The sequence below is a fragment of the Canis aureus genome, chromosome 13, assembly GCF_053574225.1.
Source record: "Canis aureus isolate CA01 chromosome 13, VMU_Caureus_v.1.0, whole genome shotgun sequence".
Taxonomy (NCBI): Eukaryota; Metazoa; Chordata; class Mammalia; order Carnivora; family Canidae; genus Canis; species Canis aureus.
Genome location: NC_135623.1, coordinates 43,749,104 through 43,771,452, shown reverse-complemented (window position 1 = coordinate 43,771,452; position 22,349 = coordinate 43,749,104). Strand labels below are relative to the sequence as shown.

General features: G+C 36.1%; 1 protein-coding gene across 28 annotated transcripts in view; it reads right to left on the bottom strand.

Annotated features, from left to right (window-relative positions):
* LOC144282376 (uncharacterized) overlaps positions 1-22,349 on the bottom strand; it is a 233,119-nt gene that overhangs the window by 151,515 nt on the left and 59,255 nt on the right. For 17 of the 28 annotated variants that reach the window (XR_013350824.1, XR_013350822.1, XM_077845935.1 and 14 more), the window contains 4 exons: positions 12,073-12,184; positions 11,858-11,967; positions 7,342-7,549; positions 5,089-5,293 (listed from right to left, as the gene is read on the bottom strand). The gene's annotated coding sequence lies outside the window, so the exon portion shown is untranslated. Of the gene's footprint in view, positions 1-5,088; positions 5,294-7,341; positions 7,550-11,857; positions 11,971-12,072; positions 12,188-22,349 lie in introns of all 28 variants that reach the window. The other 11 variants (XR_013350826.1, XR_013350825.1, XR_013350818.1 and 8 more) reach the window with 4 other exon arrangements.

The window sequence follows — 22,349 nt, the reverse complement described above, 5'->3', positions numbered from 1 at the left end:
CTTACATTTTTAAAGATTAAAAAAAAAAAAGCCTAATGGCTGACTTCCAATGAACTAAATAATATTTGGGGAGGGCAATTTTTAGTGTCTCTGAAATAAGTGAAGTTCATTGCATGGATGTGCCAGTGAATAATCTGTCATTCTAAAGCACTTTTGTTCCTTAGGAGTGAATCAAGGGAGAGCCAATTCTTCCCTTGTATGTAGTTCCTGCAATTTAGTAAATTCCTTTGTGTGAGGAAAGAGTTTATATTAATCTAAAACCCCTGTGCTCACAGGCACCCAAAATTTTAGCAACGTGGAAAACAGATATGGCAACACTAGCTCTGATGAAGAAGGCCTTGAAATATGGCACCAGCTCCCAACCCAGTCAAATCACTCTCCACCCTCAGTCTCAGTTTCTGGTTCATAAAACATGGCTCATGGACCCACCTCACTGTGTTGTAGGGAATACCTGGTACATAGAAGGTGCCCAAATCATTCTTGTCAAAACCCAATACAGATTAGTCAGTTATAGGTCCAGAAATACTAATGCTAAACTCAGATTAGTCAAAGTTATTTTATCAAGCAGTTCTCCATATTCCACAGTAATATGTAGAGGTGGTGCTAATATAAGTAGCATGGAATACATCAATAGGCCACATGCCACTTCATTAGGTGCCTTCCAATTCACCTGAAAACTAATTCTATGGAGCTTTCACAATTACCTGGAAAGTTAGCATCAGGGCATTTATTGTGTTTAGAGTATCTTTATTATTTTGTCAAACAAATTCCTAGAAAAAAATTCACTTGACCAATATTAACCAAATACTTTTATTCTAGAAGTACTGTCTGTTGAGGAGAGTAACATTTTGAAAAATTCAGACAACTTCTTGACCATTAGTGATTTTAAAAACCTTGAAAATCCTTGCATTTGCCACTTATCTCTGTTTGGCACCACAAAATGGCTCATAGTACATCTAGTCTTAATTTTTGTGGAATTAAATTGTTGATTCACAAACCACACAATATGCAATGAATAAAATGACACCACTGGTCACTCTCTGACCAGTCTATTTTTTTAAACGCAAGGACTCTCACTAAAATATGTGGCCCAAGAAAATACCAAATGGATTAATTTTGCTTGTTAATGGTAAAGAATGTTATTCCAGCCATAAGAGAAAATGTCAGGTCTGGGACTGGGTGGATTAGAGGGGAACAGATTGCCAGAGACAAAGGCAACAAAGAAATAAAAATGTCTTCTAAATACACTGAAGCAAAACAAATGATTGGATTTGGGATTTAACAAAATCTAATCTTATTTGCCTCTGCCCTTTCAGCACGTCTTTTCTCTATGCTAAGACAATATGAATCTCACCCTCTCAAGCCATGATTTTCTTTTATGGGAGAGATTGCTGGTAACTAATGGCATTGCATAGAAGATATTATCAGTAGGTTGGCATATTCGTTTTTTTATGCTTAGAGGATGTTGTATTTACAATAAATTTTAATGCTCCCGATTATTTTCATTCAGCTCTGGTAAGAGGTAAAATGAGAATAATCAAATTAGAGGAGATTATTGAATTACAGCTGAAGAATGAATAGTGCTTATTTTAGAGATTTAGTTTAGCAGTAGTGTTTGGGGTTTTTTTTTTTTTTTTTTCTTTCTTTCTTTTTGGCGAAGTGTCTCTAACAAGAAAACAAGTATTATCATGGAACAACTGGATTTTTTTTTTTAAGTTGGACATTTAATGTACCTAAACTAAAGCTGATAATCTACACTTTATCAGGCAAGGTACAGGACAACATATTTGTTTACAGCTTATGGTTGAATACTAGCCCCATGATTAAGAATTAGGAAATTATCTTTATAGCAGACAGATCTTAGTCAAACAGATTATTAATCTATGCTGCAAGGTATCATCCAGCTCTTTAGAGGATGCCAGAGTCACTTTGCCAGCTGAATTCTCTCTCACTCTATCACAGGATTTTCATCTTTGACTTCCTCATAGGCCTGGAGTAGAAGCCTATCTTTCAGAAAAAAATTGTTAAAAAAGGTACATGAAAAGCTTGTGCAAAAATAAACCAAAGCACCTCAGGCTTCTTAATTTTTACACTATAATATTTGGGACTTTTGTACCTTGACATGTTCAGAGTAAATGCTTTGATGAAAAGAGAGAGAAGTAAATTACATATAGAATGAAGAGAACTCATATTATCATTTTAATAATCCACAGACACATAAAAGGAAGATGTGTTCATTATGTGATGGGACTTAAAAAAGACCACCGACCTTGTAATAAAAAAATTTAACACGATATGAAAAAATGGAAACAGTTTTTTGAAGTGATGTGAATATGCAACTTTTCACAAGGGCATCTTGAAAAATTTAACAAAGAAAAATAAAACCCAACCATTATGTGACTTTGTAAATAACGAGAGCTTGCTCCTCTTATAATATTTTTGGACTTCATATAAGATACTGAATATATTTATAGACTCTCAGAGATTACAGGCAATGAAATTCTAAACGTTGGAAATAATCAACTTTTACAAACAGCTTCATAAGCAACCGTACCACAAAGCCCCCATTTTCAGGAGACATCATACAGATTTAACACAGATATAATATGCAGTTTAGGTGGCTGCCAGTGGATTAGAATAAAGATGTCACTGTTATTTATTTCTAACCTCTTCAGGATATTTCTAGATTGGTTTTTCTATTGAGAGCACGCATTTTCAGTGTGTGGAGATTGCCTTCAGGCTCCCTGCTTTTTGCGAGGTGGTGGTTTTGATGTTTTGATGGGGGGAGGAATGCCTGAGACTCTTCCACGTGCTCCCAATTATCTACACATTATCCCATGTTTCCTGCCACTGGGATGCTCTCTCCAGAGCTATGATCTTTCCAAAGCATCATCCCATTCAGATGTGCAAAAATGAAAATTAAAATAGGAGGGTTTTTTATTATTATTATTTGAATGACATACGACCTGCTTAATGTTTGCATTTAAATTGGCCAGAATAATTCAGCTCTGGCTTTTAATTTCAGAAGGGTTAATCACCCTAACAAAGGTCAATCAAACTTTAATCTTCAATAAAATTGCTACAGCCCCAATCACCTGCAGGACATTTATTATATTCCTATTTCCATGCGAAAGAATGCACTGCTTTCATTATGCATCACTAATCTTCTAACTCTTTACGTTAGCACATTTTACCAAAAATATTAATTCCTTTGAAACTCTGACAAGAGTTCATTTCTACACATCTCAGGAGATAATCCTGTTTAAAAGAACGGGTGCATCAGCTGTGAACCACTTTCCTGGCTCTTTCTAATCCTCATAGACCTTCGCTGCTCCAACTGAGTTCTTATAATAGGAAATCTCAATGACACAAAATGTTATGGAGGTTTAGGTTAAAACAACATTATATCATTTTAGGAACTTAATCCCCCCTATTGTCTGTGATTATGCCATTCATCTCCTTGTTTCTATCCATAATGTTTACGGTGTTCAAAAGTTATTGATTTGGAGGAAGCAAATGTTAACCATATTTGAATAGCAGCAGAAAGACTTAAATTCATTAATTTGTTCACTCGATAAATATATATTGAGTGCCTATTATGTACCACTTACCAGGAGGGGAGAAATGCAAAGTCAAATGAAAAAAAAAAAGAGAGTCTCTCTCATGAGAATAACACTCTCTTCTGAAAATAACATCCAGAATATAACAAAATAATATCTTAAGCCTTCACATTCAGCTTTTCTTATCAATGTCATTAAATTTTAGGGAAGATTGGAAATGTGTTGAGTCAAATTTTAACCAAAATTTCAACAGACAGTATTTTTCTATTATTTGGACACTTAAAGGGTTTAAAATTCACGATCCCATAAATGGCCCATTTTTAAAATTTGAGAACATGAAATTTGATTCTTATATTTATGAATATATTCAGAGTATCTAGTCTCCCATGAGTAGGAATAAAGCCATGAGAAAGTTTAAATGGGCATTAAAAATATGCATTGTTATGTATTACCTTGTTTCCAAATATTATTTCATTATGTTTAAAAACTGCTATTAACACACACAACGAATGGCATGGGTAAAAATAAATAAATAAATAAAACATTGCTTTATTTATGCCATGATATAGTGATCTGCATGACCGCAGAGGGAAAGTAAAAAACCTCAGTGTAAGTCCCAATTATACTGCAAATCAATTGCTTTGGTATTCCAGCAGTGGTGTGACACAGCATAAACAGCCCAAACTCTACCTTCTGCATATTTTTTTTTTGAGAAACCTTCCTCTCTATGTCTTTGTACTCACAGGAAGCACACAGGCATATATATATACACAGAGGCACATGCTCCTCCTCATCAATATTCAAGTTCATTAATTAGCAATATGTGATGGCTGTAATTTGGGAAACTCCCCAGAGCCTGAATATTCAATCAAGCAAAGCAAATCACAGTGAAAAGAAAATACAGGTATGACAGTCAATGGCCAGACTGGCATTGAGGAATAGCACATAATTTTAAGACATGCTAGTCTTTCTAAATGTTAAAAAAAAAAAAAAACCCAATTACTTTGACGAAAGTCAAGACCCCAGCCTTCCTTCCCCCTGCTTTGAGCATTTCTTAAAACTGAAATAGAACCTCTACATCTTCTATAGCTATACATGCTTTTTTCACTCCCATAACGAGGTTGACACAATAGAATAAAGTAGAGAAATGGCTTTTATTGTTGAGAGAAATAAATCCAATGTTACACGATATAAAATGTTCAATTGATATTTGTTAACAGTTATTCTGAAAACTGATGAAGATTAGATACAATGACAGTCAAAACATTGCTTTATATTTCTATTCTGTATCAAAAGCCATTTTATTATATTTCTGAATTTCCAGATTTGGAAAAAAAAAAACAAACAAACAAAGCTTTCAGAGAATATGCTGTAAATGCTCAAGATGCATATGGATCTTTTTAGGAATCATTTTCATCACAAAAGAAAAAATAAAAACGAACCCACAAGCCACCGAACAAAAACCTTAATAAGAAAGCTCAGGTGTGGAATTATGAAAACAAAACAAAACAACCCACAACAAACATACCTTTGGCTGAACAAGTTCACAATTTCTTGTCTTGCTTATACAGCTTTGCCATTCCACCTTGAGCAAAAGTCAACTCCGTGTCCCTTGTGATCTTTGTGACAATGCCATCATATCACTGGCAAATTTTTCGATTAAACTTTGCAGATGTAGTAGCAACTTTGTTAATTATGATATTAGCCAGCTGGCGGGTACAATCAGTCAACCGCTGTAAGAAAGCCAGACAAAGAGACATCTAATCATTGCAACCAGAGCAGATAAATTTTGTTCCTTTCTCATACGTGTCACAGATTCTATCCCTTCTGACCCTCTCCTCAGCCATCGACTGTCAAATTTAGATTCTGCGAGCTCCCAGCTTCCCTTTATCCCTGCCTTAGATCTGAAACTCCTGGTTATCAGGAAGACACGCGTCACCAGCTGTCTCCGAGCAGGAAAGCAATCAGGTGAATACTACTTATTATCTTGCATTGCTTTCTGAGGAGTGACAAGATTGATTTGGGACCTAGAATACATTCAGATCTCAGACATGTAGTTCCTAGGGTTTTGAGTTCAAACAGTAGGGTATGTGTAAAGTTGCAACAGAGAGTAGTACTTCAACCCCAGTGTTAAGGATACGGGATATTAGAAATTGAAAGAGAATTAAAAAAAAATCTATCAGAATTCTTTTTTCAGATGCCTTTGTATTTTCTTTTCCACATCAAGGTTACCTTGGTAATAATGTCTATGGACAGACTGCCACCCAGCAGAGCCAGCTTCATGCCTCAGTAACTTTAAGTCGACCCACAGAAACAGGATTCTGACATTATGAAGTTGTCTCCACCCATCTCCTTTTCATCAAGAAGAGTACTCTATAAATTCCCATTCCTGGAACTTATCCTCACATAGAAGTTGATATCAAATGTATAGAGAATAACGTGACAAACTGATTTGGGCATGGCAGCCAAGAGTAACTTATACCACTTTAGACAAAGAGACAGATGTCTTTACATCCTAATATAAATTTTTCCTTCAAAAAAATCAGTCTACTCAAACCATATAGAACTGTGATTGGTAGATATACACACATATACGTTCATGAATTTACTGAAATTGAAACGCATATTGGTAACACACATACTAACATTCCCATAAAATGACATTATAATATCTTTTTAAAGTGAAACATTCAGTTGGCCAGTGAAGAGTTTGATCTGCATGGTTAGCCATTAAACCAATGTAATATTTACTAAACGATTATTTTTCCCCAATGAAATGTTTCAACATCAGTGAAGTAATAACACTTATGCTGCAGACTTTTAAAAAGAATAATATATAACATGATGACAAAATTATATTCATCAACAAATTAGTAGGTCTTTCGGGGATGGAAGAATTTAGTGAAAAGTTAAAATGCAATTTGAATTACATTTTAAATAGGAATCCTATATATTTGGCTTCCAAAAGGGACCAAACAGTTCTCTACCTGTGAAAATTGCAGGTACAGTACACTATTTTAATAAATCATGGTATGTATCCTAAATTTACATTTTATTTTCACATGAGGATGTTCCTGTAATGGAAGGTCCAAAGTCCCTGCACTTGGTTTATTTAGCATGAAGTGCTGAAAAGATAAATGTATTTAGATGCAATCTAAGCTATATACAACAGGGATAAGTAGATGTAGGGATCCCCAAAACTACAGAGCAAGATACTTTCATTCCAGGAAGATAAAAGGGTTCCTTAAATCCTATCAACAGAGATGAGAGGGGAAACATATGCTTCCAGAAATTCTCAGACATTTTATCTATGTATATGTCTTTCTGAAAATAAAATATTCTCTATCCTTGGTGTCTGGGGCTGCGTTTAAGAAATATGTCAGGATCCATGAAAGCAAAAGAACAAAGGACTCAAAAATGTTAGAGGTTGAGGGTGTCGTGTGGCATAGTCTCAAGGACAACAACAACAACAAAAATCTTAGACCTGACTTTTAGTGATACTCTGTTAGGAAAGGATCTGGGCTGTCACCTTCATCATTACAGACTTGGTGACCACCATGTGGCCTGGCACGTGGTTGCTTCTCAAGAAGTGCACACTGATGGAGAATGAATACTTTTTTTGCACACATCAGCCTCCCCAAGGCCCAATTTACCCATTTTAAACTTAATGCCAAAAAAAAAAAAAAAATCACTCTTTAGGCCTCATGTTGGTCACTATATATCAATTATCATATATTCATTCAAAATTGTATCTTTAAAATAACAAAAAAACAATTCAGACCTGCAAAGAGTTCGAGATATAATTTTTCTTAAGATTCCAAAATAAATGTTTCAATGTTGTTCACTATTTGCTCCTGTGAAAACAAGTCTAACTCAGAAAGTTCCAATGAGTCAAAAGCTTTTTATTCTTTGACTGAAAGACTTTTTCCCAGGAAATTCAAAGAAGATAAAATATACCACTTATGTAGAGTTTTTCATCGCCGTTGTATCTGTAAGAGAAAATGAAAACAATCTAATATTCCCAAAGAGGAAAATTATTAAATAAATTACAGCAATTACTTGTAGGCAGTCATTACATGAGAATGGGGATGGCTGAGAAAATTAACTTCTTATGACTATAGTGAATGAAAAAAGCAGAATAGGGATTGTTTATATACTGATAACTGAGTACATCTGGACAGAGACTGGAAGGAAAAATGCCCAAAGAGGAAATATGTTCTATGGGACTAGAAAGTGTTCTCTTCTTGCATAGCCGCTTGCTTTGACAGCATTAAAGTTGTTAATCTCAAAAAGTCTGAAAAAGAGCCCCCATCTGTAAAATGGGAACAACAAGAATAATAGCCTCCTGATAGAGCTTTGGTATTCACTCAGATAATGCATATAAAACCTTTTGCATCTTTCCTGCGGTGAGCACTCACTACATATCATAGTATCTTTACTATGAGCCCCACATAAGTGGTCCTCACACATTGATCTATACAACATCTTTTATTTTTGTCTATGAAACATCACCAAAGAGTCGCTGAATTAAACGGCACAATCTAAAACACGGAAAACTAGCACAGAAATATGGCCTAGGTGATAAAACTGATTTATAAAATCATAACAACGGTAATAATTTCAGATGTACAACACGTGGATTTGAGAATTCTATATGTTACTCAGTTCTCACCCTGAGCGCAGTCACCATCGGTCACCACACAAGCAAATATGACACTGTATGGCAAATACACGTCAATGAAAACCTAATGGCAATAATAATAATAACAGATAAACATGACTTCAGTTACAAATTATACTTTGTATAAGACTTACAAGACCTCTCTTATTTTAGAAGACCTCCGAGTCCCAGTTCTGACTTGGGACATGCCAGGCAAGCAGCAGCCCTGCTGGGAATAGTGGAGTGGAAACGAGAAACGGACCCGGAGGAGTTTCATGCTCTTCCTTCTATTTTCCAACATGGTACCTGCTGATCTCTGCTCCCTGTGGGCACAAATTCTGACTATTTCTGCTCCCTATGGGCACAAATTCTGACTCGGAGCAGCATTGCCTAAGCTGCTCTTTCTCTAGGGATGACAGGGCCACACCTCACAACAGGTTATTCTATAAATGCAATGCACAGGTGTGGACTTTTGTGCAGATGGAAACAGTGAGAACAAGGCAATCTAGACTTGGAAACGCCCTCTCTGCAGAGAAGTGTAGATAAGTATTCACCACGGATCCACACGGACCAGTAAATCCTACTTATGCTTTTATCCATGTACCACCAACCAGCTTCTGTTGGCCCTCACAACATGCCTTCTGGTCACTTGAATGTGTTTAATTAAATCTCACACACATGTTTGTTTTATTTCTGCTTCTGGCCCGCTGGATGTAGAACCAAATGCCTACTTCCCCTCTCTATTGCACCGTGGTGTCACGGGGCAGAGAGCCTGCTTCCATTCCATTCCTGGCCCCTCACTTACCAGCTCTGGGACTTTGGGCAAGTTACCAAATTTCATTAAGACTGTTTAGGGATCCCTGGGTGGCTCAGCGGTTTGGCGCCTGCCTTTGGCCCAGGGCATGATCTTGGAGACCTGGGATCGAGTCCCATGTCAGGCTCCCTGCATGGAGCCTGCTTTTCCCTCTGCCTGTGTCTCTGCCTCTCTCTCTCCCTTTCATGAATAAATAAATTTTTAAAATCTTAAAAAAAAAAAAAACTGTTTAAAACAGTAACACCACCTTGTAACACTGTTGTGAAGATTAAATTATACATCAATGGCTCAGCACACAGTAGGCATTTGATAAAGGCTCTGCCATTGCTGAAGTAGCAGGGGAATCACTGGGAAGCAACAGAATTCTGCCATAGGAGTAAGAGACCCGCAATCAAGCTTCTTGGGTAAATTTAGATCCTGGTTTTCTCACTTCAATGACTAAAACCAACAATGAAATAATAATAGTAATAATAACTTCCCCATTAGAGTTGTAAAACTTAAATGACTACTGCAAAGTACTTACCACATAGTAAATAATGTTTGCAAATATTATTATTATTCTGCCTACTGTGCTAATTGGTTATTTCTTCCCTATTGCTTAACTATTGTCTAGTAAGAACAAATAAGGACTTTGAATGTGACAACCTCACGATACATATATTCACAGAGGTCCATATTCATACTGCACCACTATTTGCAAAAGCAAAAGCCTGCAAATGATCCAAAAGTCATCAAAGGTAAGCGGTTAAAGAAGGTTATATTCATACTGTGGAATGCCAGGCAGCCATTAAAATGAATGAAAAAGTACTGATATGAAATTATTTCTAAGATCCATCTTAAGAGAAGGAAGAATGGTGCAGCAAGGTGTACCATATGTTACCGTTTTATTTAATAGAAGTTTGTACATGATGTTTGTATATTTAGAGAATCTCCGAAAAGATATACAAGAAATCACTAACAGTGGTTGCTTCAGTAAGGAACGTGGGGCTTAGGACAGGAACAGAACTCTCCATCGTACAAATCTTCCTCGATTTACCATGGCTTTATGTCTTGATAAACCCATCAAAAACCGAAAATATCACAAGTCAGAAATGCATCTAATACACTTCGACTACCAAATATCATAGCCTAGCCTCACCTACCTTAAACATGTGCCAAACACTTACATTAGCCTATTGTGGGGCAAAATCATCCAATACAAAGCCTATTCTATAATTAAGTGTTGAGTATCTCTTGTGATTTTCTGGATACTGTACAGAAAGTGAAAAATGGGATGGATGTATAGATACAGAAATGTTAAGAGTCATAAGCTTATGGGGGGTTCACCCTCAGTGGCTGACTCAGAGCCTGGAGGTCAAGAGTCAACATCTACCCACTGAGCCAGCCAGGCGCCCCCACAATGTTGGTTGTTTGCATCATAACAGGACCTTTTCCTTTCAATTCTCATTTCAATGCTATTTCAGTAGCATTTGTTGCCTGCGTGAATTTTCTTCACCCAATAAATGCCAAAATGTTGATTTTTTCCAACAGTCTCTCCTATCTCAAAGTATGTCTTCCTTATAAAGGATTTAACCCAGTATATGAGATACAAACTGTATTCCTACATTCTGGATGATTCTAGAAATCATTTCAAGTAAAGTGTCCTCTTCATGTGACAAATGGACAAATGTTTGTCTTCAGACAGGCACTTGGCTCTCAAGGCTAGGTTCTCTAGTTGCCAGCAGAAATGCCCAGAGCTGAGGGTGTCCAATGGGGCATAAGATGCAACTCCTGGCATATAGTCAATTCCACACTGATAACCTGAAAGTTTGGTATGGGCTTCCAACTAAGACTCCTCTTGTCTTTTCAAATATGCAGATTTGAGAACTCACTGGTAATTATAAATGTTATCGAAACATATATCAATTGATAACTTTTTAAAAATATTTTATTTATGTATTTGATGAAGAGAGAAAGAACACAAGCAGGGGGATTGACAGGCAGAGGAAGAGGGAGAAGCAGACTCCCCGCTGAGCAAGGAGCCCAGGACCCTGGGATCAGGACCTGAGCTGAAGGCCAACGCTTAACCAACTGAGCCACCCAGACTACCAGTTGATAATTTTCACAGAGATTGTTCATGCGTCATGTTGCCACCTTATATGGGATGGTCTTTCCTACTTTTAAAAGGTGCATCTGCCAATCACAGATGTCAGCCATCAGAATGCCTGGATTTACAACAGCTTCAGACAACCTGTGGCCTCTGTTGCTTCTCTAGAAAAAACAGTATCGAACCCATAGTGAAAAGATGATGGTTAAAGGGGTTAGCTGATGTACAAGACACAATGGCCAGTGCTTGGGAGCACTTAATACCAGGTGTTCTCATCAGTAGCAACATCATTGTCATCATCACTAATTTTAAACACCATTAGATGGTCAATTGCTGCAGTAGGATATGGAAAACTGCTGTTCTTTCCACTTGCTAATTTTTCTTTTCCAGAGTAAATGCTATTCATGAAATGAACACAAGTTCATACAGCAACTGGTAATACTCATCCTCTATGCCAGTCCTTCTCAAACTTTTATGATCACGTAAATCACTTAGGGATCTTGTTGAAATGCAGATTTTGATTCTGTAGGTCTGCGTGGAGCCTGACATTCCACATTTCTGAACTCTGGAGGGATCCTGCCACTGCTGGCTTTGGGGTATCAAGGTTATGTAGACCCTGGACTTTACAGAGGGTAAGAATGACACGTTTGGTAATAAATGCAATGAATATTAAACAATATAAATATATATATATTTATCTATATATATATATATTTATGTGTGCAACCAAGGAATACCTTTTTCTTCTCTCTTTCATGCTTATCTCTCTGCATTTACATTTCTCAGTCTTCAAGTAAAATGCAGGTGTGCAATGAAAGTACAACTCGTTTCCTTTCTATGTTGACTCCTGCTGCATACAAGGCAAAGGGAAAAAAAAACCAATTATATCATCCACAAAGGAAGGGGCACATTTATAAAATAAATTTTTAAGGGAAAAGGCAAAGATTTTAACCTTGAGATATTTGTTTTCTCATGCTTATGTCTCTGAATTTACATTTCTTAGTCTTCAAATAAAATGTAGGTGTGCAATAAAAGTACAACTACTTTCCTCTTGATGTTGACTCCTGCTGGATACAAGGGGGAAAATCAGTTATATCATTCATAAAGGAAGGGTCTCATTTACAAAAAAAAAATTTTTTTAAGGGAAAAGAAAATGCCTCGAGGCATTTTTTTAAGTAGGCTCTACTCCCAGGGTAGAGCTCAACACAGGGCTTGAACTCATGACCCTGAGATCAACACCTGAGCTGGGATCAAGAGTTGGACACAAATTGACTGAGCTACCCAGATGCCCTTAACCCTTGAGATATTTTAAAAGAGTGATAACTATTATTTCCTTTCTTACCACAATCCAAGTCATTGTTTATACTCATTTTGTTTGACCCAACAACAAAATAAGGTATTAGCAAAATCTTTTTTCTGTGATATGTATGGTACTCTCGTGTAACTAAACATTTACGTCAGTTTTTTAGAACAAAGCCAAATGGTTTAATCAGTAAGAATATTGTACCCTCAGTAAGCTGATACTGCATAACTCTTAACAATTCTGGAAATATTTGCTAAGCTTTCATTATCATCTCTATTGCTATAAGTTAGTTCCCTTGAGGATAAATGGTGAAAAAACAATAAAATTTGAATATGGTAAAATAGGGACTCCTGGGTGGCTTGGCTTTGGATCAGGGAATGATCCTGAGGTCCTGGGATCCAGTCCTGCATCAGGCTTCCTACAGAGAGCCTGCTTCTCCCTCTGCCTGTGTCTCTGCCTCTCTCTCTCAATCTCTGTGTCTCTCATGAATAAATAAACTCTTTAAAAAATGAATATGGCAAAATAATACTCTGAATTCTAAAACGCAGCATCCAGACAAAAGCTAAGGAGTTATATGGTTCAACTCAGTTTTGTTTTTGTTTTTCTCATTTTTTTTTTCAAACTGAGATCCATGGTAAGAAAATATTTACCACAGACTTAAGTACCACACACACTCAGAATACTTTTGAAAAAAATGTGTTCATGAAACAATATTTACTGCATTCAGTGTGCTCTGATAATTCTCTTCTCTTTATTTTAATGGTATTAGTATTAATAATATTTTATTTTAATGTTATTAAAATTATTAAATTATTAATTTTTAATGCTGCTATGACCTATTCAGTTGATTTCAAAGTCCACTGATGGGTCCTTCAAACTTCCAACCTTGGAAAACTTCTGAGAGCTAAGGCTAGGTCTGTGGAAGTTCATGGGTGCAAGGGATGTTTAAGAATTGAGGCCACGTTGTCTTGACATTCACAGACAAAAGGCCTGGTCAAAAAGCCCATACAAGGGCATTTTAATTGCCAATAACAGACCATGTTTCCACCAATACATTCAGTATAAATGTTTTCTTCCCTCCCTTCTCTGGAGGATAATGTAAGAAAATCACCTTTCACAATTAGGTAGAATAATGGTGTTTAAATGAATTACCCAATTACCATTAGGAAGTAATAAGGAAGCAAGTGAAGGATGACTATGGGTCAGAATTGATGAATTCAAGGGAATGTGCAGGTAGCAATTTAGCATCTTTTAAACACATTCGAATATAGTAAGCTGCATTGATCTGGGAGTCACACCAGTAAGCCAAATGGACATTATTCTAACAGAAACTGGAACTTTTAAGGACTGGTAAATCATGAAAAGAGCATGGAAACAGAATGAGATTTTGGTTTGTGTTGATCCATTTCAGGTGGGAAAGGCCAAACTGTACCTTTCAAAAAATTCAAGCGGCACTGAATTGTTATAAACAACAAGCATAGGCATTTTCGTTTCCATTGTGTAGAAGGAAGTCAGCAATCAGGTGTATAAGATAAGAAACTAAAGCCAAGGAAGTCATGGAACCTAAGCGAAGTGACTGAAGCCACATGTCAATGCCTGGGTACTGGCTAGATCTCTTCTTTCCAATTGCAATGCAAGCAAGCAAACAAGCAAAGAGAAAGAACACCAGCACCGCAGTTGGTAAAAGACAGACAAACTGGTGAGAGGGGAGTACTGCTATCTTTAGTGGGTCTTGGAGTAGCTCTGTGTGAAGAAGGATTGGGTAACCTTTCATACTTCCTCCTGCACAGTTATTCTCAGATTCCATATGGGGAGTACAAAAATAGTGAAGAAAATCTCCCTAGTTCAGAGTTGGGTACCATGCGGAGGCTTAAGAGATACTTTTCAGTGGAAGAGAGTGGAATATTTTTACAACAGCAATATTTTAGAGTGATGATCAAAGATCATATGCCTTATATATTTTATCCCTAAATGTTTCTAAGGAAGATGTTTTTTTCCAACAATTCACTAATAGGTAGTATATTTAGTGTATATATGTTAGGATAAAGATATGTTTAACAGACTGGAAGGCCATATCACAATATTCCTCCTCTCAGAGAAAGACCTTTCCACAACTCTCTTACAGGCCCCTGACTCTTATTAAAAGCCAGCTTTTTGCTCTCTGCTGAAATTATTCTGACAGCTTTGACAGCACATTATCATTACAAGATAGTGGTATACTTAAAGATAAATAAGGATTCATGGAGAATTAAAAGTAAAAAGAATTAATACAAGTCTCCAAAATACCAAGTTAGAATATCAAAGGTTACTCAGATAAAAATTTGATATTTTCTCATTCAAGTAATCATACCTTTATATGGGTAAGCAAACAATCCATGCTGTGCCATCAACAATCATCCACTTCCACATCACACAAAAACAAATACATCTCATTTCCAAGATTTGTATAAAAGAAATGATGATATTTTAACATCTTAGATTTCTCAATATGGATTTGTTCTAATTCCAACTGATTTTCTCTGTAACTCAGCCTTTTTCACTTTCATAAAAAAAAGGAAAAGAAAGAAAAGAAAAAAAAGAAAAGAAAAGAAAAGAAAAGAAAGAAAAGAAGAAAAGAAAAGAGAAGAAAAGGATTCCCAGCAGGATCTTTTAGTTACATGGCAGATTTTTCTAAGTAGATTGTATAACTCTTGCTCTTATATGGTCTATTAATAAGATATTACGCTACTACACAATTTACTAAATTGCAAAGGTTGGTCATTCTTACTTTCTGTGCAAATCTAATCCTACAAAAAGCACATGCACATTCATACACACATGGTTAAATACTCTCAACTCTAATGGTCCCTTACTAAGTTATATGATTAAATCATTTGCGTGTTTTTTTTTTCAAGAAAGTTCGCTATGACCAAAAATAAAAGTTCAAAACAGAAAGTGAAGAGTGTACCTGAGTTTTAAATGACAATTTTTATTCATTTATTTGTAAAATTATCCACTTATTTTAAGAGCACCAGCCAGAATGAGAGTTTGGAAGACTATATATTAAGAGGAAAGATGAAACAGATGCAATACACAGCTAAGATCAAAGAGCCCCATCAATTCATTCAGAGAGTCAAAATCCAGCTGAGCCTCAGAGCCCTGTCTGCATAATAAGAAAGGTTGACTAAAACATAAGGATTAAACAGATGAGCTGTCTCCTGCAGAGGCGTGGGAGGGAAGCCCCACTGAGACACTTGTAAAGACACTTTGGAAGTGCACACCTGCTCCTCCACAGTCAAACATACAGGAGACCAGCCTGGCCAAAGATGGTCTACAAAATTGCCAGTTTTAAGAAAACGGAATTTATGTCCTAAGAATGTCTTTTTTTATTTGTCAAGATATTTTCAGTCCAGGAAAATGACAAATTAATAAATCACCTCCATTTTTCAAGGTGACTTATCAAATGCTTGCTTTTCAAAATCAAGTGTGTATTTTCAAGTGTGTGTATTTGATTCAAAATCAAGTATGTCATGAGACAGTATTAGGGAGCTGCCTACCTCATGATCAATTTCTTTCCAATAAATGGTGCTTTTCTTGAGACCACTTTGAGTAACACTGGTAAATATATGCTAATTCTATTTTCCATTCCTAGGAAATTATCATTCTTAGTAGTAGATCCCAATTTTTATGAACATCAGGCCAAGTTCTACTCAGAGCTATGCTAAATTACACAATTCAGTTCCATACAGCAAGAATACAGCACAGAAATCAAATGCATTTAATGTCCTGGGCCCGTGACAAATGGTACATTTATTCTAATGACTTCACCACAAGTTATGTTGTAGCTACTGATAAGAAATTATTCTGAACATAAATACAATTTTCTTTTAAGAAAGCTAAGCTAAGCATGCTGGGCCTTTAGGCTCTACTGGGAAAAGATCGTATGGAGTTATAACATTAGACTCCAAATAAAATTTAAAAACTTTACCTTTGGTATGGATTAACTTTCTCAAGCACAGCATGTACGGTGATTTAAACATGCAATTAATAGACCAAAATATATGGTAAGCATCAGCTTTTGTTTAATTCACCAAAACAAGCAATCCAATTTTGCAGCGAGAGCAAGAGTCTCTCAGGAGTACAATGAGCTGCAAAACATCAGGAAGTGGCTTCGTGGGGTTGAAGTGCAGTCTTTGACCTGCTCCCTAGTAGTCTAATTACATGATCACTCACTCAACCAACCAACTAACGAACTGTTTTTACAGTGTGGATTACGTGTAAGATGCTATGGGGGATACAGAGAACTATAAGTAACAGTACTAAACTGTAGGTGTCAAACGTGTGACATGGATAAATTCTGTAGAAGTGGAACCTTGTGGGTTAAAGAACTGGAGGTCTTTATTTAAGAGGTGGGATTGACTTAGGACCTGAGGGATGAGGTGAAGGGGAGGAAATTGGTTTTCAAGGGGAAGTACAGAGATAAAAGAACATAGAATCCACTTGGAGAGAGAGAGATATATCATTCCATTTTGCTGAGACATATAGAGACATGTGTATGATGTTAAAAGGGAAAAGAGAGGGCAGCTGGGTGGCTCAGTTGGTTAACCATCTGTCTTATGGTTTTGGCTCAGGTCATGATCTTAGGGTCCTGAGATCCAGCCCTGCATCGGGGCTCCATACTCAGCAGGAAGTCTACTTGAAAATCCCTCTCTCAGTCTCTCCCTCGGCCTGCTCTTTCTCTAAAATAAATAAATATTTAAAAAAAATTTTTTTTACAGATTTTATTCATTCATTCATGAGACACACACGCATACACACACACACACACAGAGGCAGAGACACAAGGCAGAGGGAGAAGCAGGCTCCACGCAGGGAGCCCGACATGGGACTTGATTCTGAGTCTCCAGGATCACACCCTAGGCTGAAGGCGGCACTAAACTGCTGGGCCACCCAGGCTGCCCTAAAAAAAATTTTTTTAAGAAAGGGAAGAAAGGTAACTATGAGGAACCTTTGCTGGTTCCCCCCACTCTGCCCCATCTTTTCAGACATGTTCTCTACCAGTAGTCTGGAAAATCACTTTGCATTTCTATCAAAAACTCATGATCCGGACATTGTGGATCAGAATCTTCAGAGATAAGAAATGAGAAACTTGATTTTGAACAAACACACAAATGAGACTATTTTTAATGTCTTAGAGACAATAGGGAACCTTTAAAGTAGTTTGGAAGAAGCAAACTGAAGGATAAGCTAGGACTTTGGGAAGTGAAGATTCTGAGACAAGAAGAAACACTGAGCAAGAAGTCAAATCAGAAGTTTGTTTTTTTTTTTAAAGATTTATTTTATTTATTTATTTTAGAGAGTGCAAGCTCGCAGGAGCATGGGAGGGGAGAGGGACAGAGGGAAAAGATCTCAAGCAGACTCTGCCCTGAGGGTTGCAGCTGACCTGGGGCCTGGGTCTAATCTTAAGACTCTGAGATCATGACCTTGAGCTGAAATCAAGAGTTGGACGCTTAACCAACTGAGCCACCCAGGCGCTCCCAGATCAGACGTCCTTGTTTTAATCTAGATGCATGGTAAGAATAATCACCTTTGCTCTAAAAAATAAAAATAAAAAATAAACTTCCATTTCTCTCAAAAGCAGAAGCCCTTAATCCTAAGTCTCACCACAATTTCTGACATATTAATATTCCAATGTCTTTAAAAATGATTTTGAAAGTCCAACTTATTTCTGTAAGACATAACTGTCTCCTTTAAAAAAAACTTCTAAAAGTACACGAATCTACAGCTGATCACTCCTTTAAGTACCCATTTTCAGAAGGTCTCACACAAGTCTGACCCGTCAGAATAACATCTATACATACTATTCCATTGGTCAAAAATTAAGACAATAAATAATATTCTGTGCTGATGGAGGTACTAAGAAAAGAGGACTATTAATATCTATTTATTTATATAGGTATTATTTATACCTATTTATGAATATACACTTATTGGGGCAATTGGTAATGCCTAACAAAAATTTAAATGTCCACCTCTTTAACAACAACAAAAATACTTCTAAAAGTCTATTTTAGAAAAGTACCTACAGAAGTATATAAGGATGGATAGTGCATGGATGCACACACACATACACACACACATAATGTAATCATTAATTTACAGAAAAAATGATGGAAATAATTTATAAGAGCCTCAGTAATGGAATAATTACATCAAGGTACATATATATTACAGAAATGGTGCAGTTATAGTCACAAATTCTGAAAATCTATGTGTTGTTATGGAATAATGCTCAAGATAAATAATTTAAAAACCAAATTATAAGAATATGTATATGTATAGAATAATCCAATTTTCAATGAAAAAGGCAATGTGTGCTAATAAGTGTATTTATGTACGTCTCTTTATTTATAGAAAAAGCCCCTAGGGGCACCTGGATGGCTCAGTGGGTTAAGCATCTGCCTTTGACTCAGGTCACGATCTCAGGATCCTGGGATGGAGCTCTGCCTCAGGCTCCTAGCTCATCAGAGAGTCTGCTTCTCCCTCTCCCTCTGCCCCTCATCCTGCTCGTGTGTGCTCTCTCTCTCTGAAATACGTTTTTTTTTTTAAAAAAAGCTCATTAACAGTAGTAGGATGGAGGAATAGCACAAGAAATAAAGGGTGAGGTTTTCACTCTAATTTTTACATGTCTGTATCATTTATTTCCTTAAACAAAAAGCAAAAATTCTTCTGTAACTTAAAAAAATAACTTAATATTTATTTTTGAAGTTGTTACAAAAATGAACCTAGTATTTGCAAAATCTATTAAATACTTGACAAGAATTTTTAAAACTTCTGAATATAAGTGACACTTCAGAAGTGTCACTTCTAAAGATGGTGTAGAGGGGAAACCAGCTTCCTTTCATTTTGATTAATTAGTTCTCAAAATTTAATGGACTTGCAGCCTTTAAAAATCATTCAGAAACGTTAACGATTCACGTATTGACTTCTACTTTACAAAAGCCTTTCCATTTTAATTAATCTATCAATCTTCCCATCTGATGGAGGAAAACTTTATATTTGCATCTTTAAAGACAAGAGTCTGAAATAAATAGATACACATAATATTAGAGCTATAGCCTAAATTATATAATTATGCTGCTTGATCATTCATTAGATACATCTCGTGAGCCCACCTTCACTTATGTTCTGATTTATATGCGTGGTTCCCACAAAATATCAACTTATATGAGAAGACTAAATATGAACACTAATTTTCATTTACGTATAATAGCAATCTGTTTTCAAAATGCTTCCAAAATTTGCTACTTAATGTACCAACTTCATACTATGTAAAAGATGGGGTTTTTCCTAAACCAACATCACAATTTTTAAAAATTAGCATAAAGCTAATTTATGTATTTTTTAAAAGTTAGAAAATGTCTTTTTACTCTTAGAGAAAATTCTTAAACATTATGGGAAAAAAACATAACTTTATCATGAAATTCTCTACAGTTGGGTAGATTTATGTATTTCTCAGATCTCATTTTTCAAGTTTTTAGCAATTGGTCTTATTTATTTATTTTTTTTAAGATTTATTTATTTATTTATGATACACAGAGAGAGAGAGAGAGAGAGGCAGAGACACAGGAGGAGGGAGAAGCAGGCTCCATGTTGGGAGCCCGACGTGGGACTCGATCCTGGGACTCCAGGATTGTGCCCTGGACCAAAGGCAGGCGCTAAACCACTGAGCCACCCAGGGATCCCTAGCAATTGGTTTTAATTGGAATGCTGCTCCTTCCAATTCTAAGAAATATGAAAGGAAAAATTAAATATAAATAGTTGTATGATATAAAATGAAATCACATTTCAATATATTTATTTATTTTTATTTTTTTTAAAGATTTTATTTATTTATTCATGAGAGACACAGAGAGAGGCAGAGACACAGGCAGAGGGAGAAGCAGGCTCCATGCAGGAAGCCCGATGCAGGAGTCGATCCTGGGACTCCAAGATCACGCCCTGGGCTTAAGGCAGGTGCCAAACCGCTGAGCCACCCAGGGATCCCCACATTTTCTTATATTTAATAGCACCAGTGGAATGCATACATTACAATAGCACCAGTGGAATGCATCCTTTGCTGTGTATGACACAGTGAAAGGAACAGCTTTACCAAGACTATTCATATAAAATATAAGGAGAAAACTATTTACCCACAGAATTTCCTAGAGTTTGATGGCAATTAGCAAATCTTACAGCTCTTACTTTGTTTAAATTACTTTTAAAGTCATGTTTTACAAATGGGGAGAATACTTCATCTAACATTAAGTTCCTGAGCTAAAGTACTCTTTTCCATACATGTAAAATTAGGAAGTTCAAGAAGATGACAAAAATAATATAAAATGTTGTCTCTAGATGTATGACCAAAGGACATAGTCAACTCCTGTTAGAATAGTTTCTTCATCACTTAAGCATAAATACAACTGGAGGTTTCTCCACCATCTGGATCAAGGACCCAGGACTTTTAGTTAGAAATACTTTGAATTCAAAATTACCCTCAGGTTGATGGAGAACATCTAGGAAGGACCAAAAATAATTCACCAACAAGGGGCTTATAGAAGAGATAAAGCATATACCTATGAAACAAATTAGAAAATATTTTTCAAATGTTTGAGTGTCACTATGTGTAGTACAGTCATAGACTAAGAGGGTGAGCTACAAAAACATCCATAATTTCTCTGGTACTTTTCAAATCCTCAGGTATGGTCATTTTCCCTCCTAAGTATAACAAACATGAAAGCACAGATCACAGAATATGCGTTTATTTTCAGCTTCCTTAATGCTAGCTTCCCTGCTTCAACCTCACCCCGGACTTATCACCTTGTAGCCATGTAAGAATTCCACACATCAGAGGTAAAAATACTAAAGTTCCAAGGCACAGATTAGTAGCTTAAGGGTGTTGTTTGCTATGATGACTTTTATTTCTTAAGACTATCAGAAAAACTTACTCATTTAATAAATACTGTTGAGCTCTACTATATGCTTGATACTGTGTTTGGAATGATGCTGGGAAATCGGAGACAGAAGATAAATAAATCATAAGGTCCCTAAACAGACATGAATTGGTTTTCTTGTTTTTTCTTTTTTTTTTTTAGAGTTCCCTCTCCCCTAAAGTAATCCAATTATCTTTCCTAGCAATGTCTCCCAGGTCCACCATAGCTTATTTCAATACCTTAAAATACCCTTTATTTCTTTTCTTGTTTGTTTATTTTAAAAACCACAGTAGGTATCCTTTACATGTGCTAGGCTTATGACATGTGTGTATGGTTTTCTGTTTGTTTCCAAAACACCTCTTAGGTCATAAGGTGAGGGCTACTGGACAGAAAGAGCAATACAAACATATTAACATTTGTTCTAGTTTAGGTCTAACTGTAAAAAAGCTTAGAATGAAAAGGAAACTGGGTCAATTTTAAATTTAGGCTACACAGACCATATCAGAAACCTAAACTGCTCCCCAGAGACTTCTTTATATTCCCAGTTTAGTTGATGTTATTTGAGATTTGCTTTTGTCTGGACTTAATTGAAAAGTGTCTTTCAATGTGAATACTATCATGCAACACACCCAGGTGTAACCAGGGTTAATGTCACAGCTTTAGATGTGAGAATAATCACTATTAACTTTTCTAAAGTTTTCACAAACCAGACCCTTCAAAGTACTGAAATTGGTCTCAAAGCTCCCCAGTGATTGTGCCGCTATAGAACTTTTTGCTTTTTCTCAAAAATACTTCAACTTCATCAGCAACAGATGAATTCATTAACTTCATTATTAATTCAAATGATTTTTTCATTTTTGTAAGCTCAAGAGAAACCAGCTCTCTCTGTGTTCTATAAAATGTAATCCATCTCTATTATAGTCATGAAAATGGTATTTGTCACTTTGCTAAGAAAAAAAAATCAATATATCATCC